Here is a 5,570-nt window from a genome sequence, read left to right on the forward strand (position 1 = left end):
CTTGGATCCAAGCCTTTGCATATGCTGTGCCCTCTTCCAGCAGCACTCTTCTCTCCTCCTGCTTCACGTCTGGCTTGTTTCCCCATGGCTGAGCCTCAATTTGCCCCTGATGACCTGGCTCATGTCTGCTGGGTGTGTGTGTGCTTTTCCCTCACTTAAATGTAGGGCTGCATGGGTTTCCAACCTTCTAGGCCTTAGAGTCCCCTTAGTAAGATGGGGTGCTGATGGCCCCCATCTCTGGGAGCAGATGGTAGGGAGACCACATGAGTAGACTCACTCAGGACAAGGTGGGAGATTTGCTGTTGCTTAAAACAGTCTAGAGCCTGCACCCTTGAAGAAGGTGTACATGTTCACAGCCCCCAGCTCTGGGGTCCTGATGCCAGCCTCTGGCAGTGAACCTCTTCACATCCTGTCCCCTGTCCCTATAGCTACATGGTCTTCCTGGACCTGTTCTTGCAGATAGTGGAGAAGCCCGTCATGGTGGGACACAGGGTCACCTGCTACTCCTTCACGGACCAGCTGGCTGCTGGGCCCTTGTGCCCCTCCCACCCCAGGGAGGGCTGGAGGGTGGTGGTCCTCGAGGTCTGTGGTTCCCCACACTGGCAGGATGGGTCCATGCAGCACATGGTGATGGTCAGCTGCTTCTGTGAGCAGCACTTCCTCCGTGAGTTGGATGGCTTGGTGTGCAGGCGTAGACCTGAATTCTGTGACCACATGGATGTGGAGATCCTGTCCCCCCTCTTTGGCACCCTGTACCCCTGGGCACTACTGGGCAGCCTGCAAGGACTTCAGCTATGAGTGCCAGCCGTAGTCCCAGGCCCACATCTCCAGGGATCAGAGCAGCATTTACTACATGGGGGCCTTTTTTGGGGTATTGGTGGTAGAGGTTCACTGACTGACCTTGGGCTGTCACCATGCGATGGGGGTCGACCTGGCCAATGGGATGGAGGCCATGTGGCATGACAAGAGCCACCTGAGCAGGTACCTGCTGGACCACAAACTCACCAAGATCCTATCCCCAGAAGACCCATTTTTCTCCCCATCACCATTTTCTCCCCTGAACCAGCTTCTGGACAGCTAACCAAAGGGGTCAGCCTCACCCTGCAAGAAATAATCAGTGGCGTGAATGCCTCAGATCCAGACCTGTGTTTCCAGGCCACCCAGGCAGTCAGGGAAATGGTTTCCCAAGAAAGGAACCCTCCTCTAAAATTGATTGTTGAAGCAGGGCTCATCCCCAGGCTCGTGGAGTTCCTGAAGTTGTCACCTCACCCCTGCTTGCAGTTTGAGGCAGCCTGGGCTCTGACCAACATTGCTTCCGGGACTTCAGAGCAGACTCAAGCTCTTGTGGAAGGTGGGGTCATCCCACCTTTGGTTGAGCTCCTGTCTTCCCCCCACATGATTGTGTGCAAACAGGCGGTGTGGGCTCTCGGTAGTATTGCAGGTGATGGCCCAGAATTCAGAGACCTCGTTATCTCGAGTAATGCCATTCCATATCTACTGGCCCTCGTTTCATCAACCATACCAATCACGTTTTGCGGAACATCACGTGGACCTTGTCCAACTTGTGCTGGAACAAGAACCCTTACCCTTCTGTGAAAGCCGTGAAGCAGATGTTGCCTGTCCTGTCCCACCTCCTGCAGCACCAAGATAGTGAAGTTCTTTCAGACACCTGCTGGGCCCTGTCCTACCTCACCGATGGCTCCAACGAGCGCATCGGCCAAGTGGTCAACACGGGGGTCCTGCCCAGGCTGGTCCAGCTCATGAGCAGCTCAGAGCTCAATGTCTTGACCCCCTCCCTCTGCACCATGGGGAACGTCGTCACGGGAACAGATCACCAGACCCCGGGGGCCATCGACGCGGGCATGCTGAACGTGCTGCTCCAGCTCCCGATGCACCCCGAGTCCTCCATCCAGAAGGAGGCAGCTTGGGCCTTGAGCAACGTGGCCGCGGGGCCTCGCCAGCGCATCCAGCGGCTGATTGCTTGCGCCATGCTGCCTCCATAGTGGCTCTGCTAAAAAATGGAGAATTTAAAGTCCAGAAAGAGGCTGTTTGGACCGTGGCTAACTTCACAACTGGAGGCACCTGAGACCAGTTGATCCAGCTTGTCCACTCTGGCGTCCTGGAACCCCTGGTGAATCTGCTTACCATCCAAGCCACCGAAATTGTTCAAATCATTCTTGATGTCCTCTCTTTTATCCTCCAGGCAGCGGAGCAGCTTTCGGAGAAGGAAAACCTGTGTCTTCTGATTGAAGAAATGGGTGGCATTGATAAAATTGAGGCTTTGCAACTTCATGAGAACCGCTTTGAACATTATCGAGAACCATTTTTCTGAGGGAGAAGAAAGTGGCACAATATTACCAGCCCTGGACCAAGATCATGAATTCTTAAATGCTTAACAAAAAAAATATTCTTAAAGCTTAACAAAAAAATACCAAGGCCCCCCAATTCCAAAACCAAGGAGCAAACCCTAACAAGGAACTTAAGAACCTCCTATGTCTTGGCATGGCACAGGTGTAAAGCATTTTAAATTAAATGTGAATAAAATTTTCCACACATTCACCTCCATCTATCAAAACTGCCGTTAAACTGCTTATTAAAAAACACCACCACCACAGGAGCAGGTGTAGGGGCAGGGGTTGGGATCGGGGCGGGGACAGGGTCAGCAATAGAGGCCCGTGCAGGATCCAGAGCAGGAGCTGGGTCCGAGACAGGAACAGGAGCACAGGCCAGGGCAGGGAAAGGAGCAGGAGCAAGGGATAGGAGCTGGGTCTGGGGCGGGAACAGGGGCCTAGGCAGGGGCAGGGGAAGGGATGGGGGCAGTTGAAAGAGAAGAAATAGGGGCAGGGTCTGGGTCTCGGGCAGGAACAGGGGCACAGGTAGGGGAAGGGGAAGCAGTCCTGTCAGGGGCAGGGGAAGGGGCAAGGGAAGGGGCAGGACCAGGGGTAGGACCTGGGTCTGGGGCAGGTGCAGGGGCAGGGGAAGAGGCAGCAGGCCTGTCGGGGAAAGGAGAAGGGTCAGGGACAGCAGTAGGAGCTGGGGCAAGTGCAGGGGTGATGGCCCGTGCAGGGTCAAGGGCAGGAGCTGTGTCTGTGGCAGGAACAGGGGCCCAGGGAAGGGCCGGAGAAGGGGTGGGCCCAAGGAAAGATCTGGGTCAGAGACAAGAACAGGAGCCCAGGCAGGGGCAGGGGAAGTGCGAGTAGCTCTGGCAGGGGCAGGGCAAGGGGGAGCGGCAGGAGCAGGGCTGGGGGCAGGAGCCGGAGCCAGCTCTTCCTGGACAGCATCAGTGTCTCTGTGGTCAGGCGCCCGGTCACCCGTTGGCTCCTGGTCTCCGAAGTCTCTACAGTCACCACGTCCCCCTGCGGAGTTGCTGAAGTTGGGAGTGGGTCTAGCTCCTCCGCTGGAGTATCTGGGAGAGGAGAGAAGCTCACCCGCGGGCCTGCCTCTCCCTGTGCTTTTGCAGAGACAGGGCACAGCCCAGGGCCTCCCAGAGAAGCCACAGGCAGGAAGGAAACCTCACTGGGGAGTCTCCCTGACTGCAGCCCACCCCTGGGTGCTCTGAGACAAGTCGTCGCTCCTGGCCCCACACCAGCCTGTGGGGGCTTCTCCCTGTGGGGCCCGGCATCGACCCATCCCCACACAGCCACAGGCACCCCTTCCCAGCCTTCTCACCCTCGGACATGGCCTCCGTGGGCTCTGTGTCCAGGACTACAGTCCAATGTAGTACCGGGGGCCGTGGTCTGGGAGGTCCCGGAGGCCTTCCCAGGACTGGGGACTCCTGCGTCAGGGAGGAGGGCGTGTCTTCCCGCCTCCTTCCTATGTCACCCGTGGCCTGCAAAGACAGAGACAGGTAGTGTACAAGAGGCATCAGAGCCCTGCCCAGCCATACCCACCATCCTCCTGCCCAGTCCCCCTGCTGTTCCCAGATCACACACAGGCTTGTGTGTGCACAGCCCCGCACCTGGGTCGGTGACCCATCCCTACAGGGTTCTCAGGATAAACTCTGGGCAGAAGGGTGCAGCCCCCACAGCCCGACACACCAAGCCAGCCTTAACCTGGGGTGTGAACATGACCTGCCCACCAGCAGGCATCTGACCCGTCATCAGCCTGCTCCTGCTCGGGGCATCACCATCCTCCATGAGCTCTCTTTACACACACACGTACACACGGGGAGGAGACCCAGGGCTACAGAGATCGATCAGAAGGTGTGGGGCTGGCTGACGCTGAGTCTCCCGGTGTCACCTTTTGGTTCTTCCTTCCAAATGCCCAGAGGCGATGGGGAGCCCTGACACGACCTCCGGGGCGAGGGGAAGTGTTTGCCGGGCGTGCTGTCCCTTGCCTGCATCCTCTGGAATTTGATATTCAACACAAGAACATCTTGTTTGTTTGAGGATCTCCAAAGAAATGAGCTGGGCAGGGGGCTGTCTCCGGAATGTGGGTGCCTGGATACATGGGTTCCAAATTCTGTTGGGCTCTGTTGTCAGGGAAGTGAGGTCACCACTGCCTGGGGGCTCCTTACCCTACTTCCTCCTCACACCAGAGCTCCCTGAGGGCCCCCCTCCCCCAGATTCTCAATGTTCACCCTCCATCCATGCCCCTTCTATACAGTGACACCCACACAGCCTACCCACAGCCCCTGGGAGGCTTGGGTGCAGCTGTTGTCCCCGCTGTGAGGACACAGAGCTGGGTTCAGACCGGGCTTCTGCTCCTGCCCAGGACTGTGTCCCCAGACACACCCTGGGGCTCTCAGGGCCTCCCCACTCTCCCTGTCTGCACATTGGGGGTATTCTGGCTTCTACTTCTTGGGATGCCATCAGGGGTAGGACCTCTCCATACGTTCCATACCCGCTCTCCCAGGAGGCTGGGGCACACACTTGGCAATGCAAGGGTGAGCCAGGGGCTGGGTGGGGCATGGAACACAGCCCAGAGGGGCCTGGACCTGCTCTGGGATCCAGGCAAAGCGACCCTCCTTCTGCCTGTGTCCCATCACCCGTGGGAAGGTTGCAGTCAACAGATTCTGACCTTGGTGACACAGACTTCCAGGGGCTTCCGTTAGGTTTAGGTCCAAGGGCCTCGTCTGTGCCCATGTGCTGGGCAGTCTCCACAGTGGTTTCCGGGCATTCCCGAATCCTGGTCACACATCCCTGTGGAGTCCCTCCCCCCAGGGTGGATGGCCTGTGTGACTGTGAGAATGGGACAAAATGTTTAGATGTAATTTCCAAGCTGATTGAGGAAAGTCTGTGACTTCTCCTAGTTCTCTCTCTCCTGTGTTCAGTGTCTGTCTCTGTCCTTGTCTCTGTCTCTGTTTTTGTGTGCCTCCCAGGAGCAGGATCTGCGGGCTCCGGGGGTGATAGGAGAAAGATCAGAAGCCTCCCTTGTCCCCGTTTCCCTCTTCTGTGCTGGTTCTTGGCTCCTTCCTAAGGCCTCCTCACCATGACCAGAGCACTGACTCTGGAACCTCTTCCAAATGAGGACCCTGAGGCTGCAACAAGGAGGGTCCGGACCTTGATCCCCAGACCAGGGGTCTCGTGCTCTGCCACATTCCGCAAGCCCACATCGTCAGCCCCCCAAGC

At 57.5% G+C, this 5,570-nt stretch overlaps 1 pseudogene across 1 annotated transcript; it reads left to right on the top strand.

The window, feature by feature from the left end:
• Positions 1-224: 224 nt before the first annotated feature.
• Positions 225-2,436, top strand: LOC308358479 (importin subunit alpha-8-like; annotated as a pseudogene). The gene is made up of 3 exons: positions 225-250; positions 429-664; positions 1,067-2,436. The product of its transcript is annotated as an importin subunit alpha-8-like (transcript).
• The last annotated feature ends 3,134 nt before the right edge of the window (positions 2,437-5,570 follow it).

The sequence above is a fragment of the Martes martes genome, assembly GCF_963455335.1.
Source record: "Martes martes genome assembly, chromosome: 17".
NCBI lineage: Eukaryota > Metazoa > Chordata > Mammalia > Carnivora > Mustelidae > Martes > Martes martes.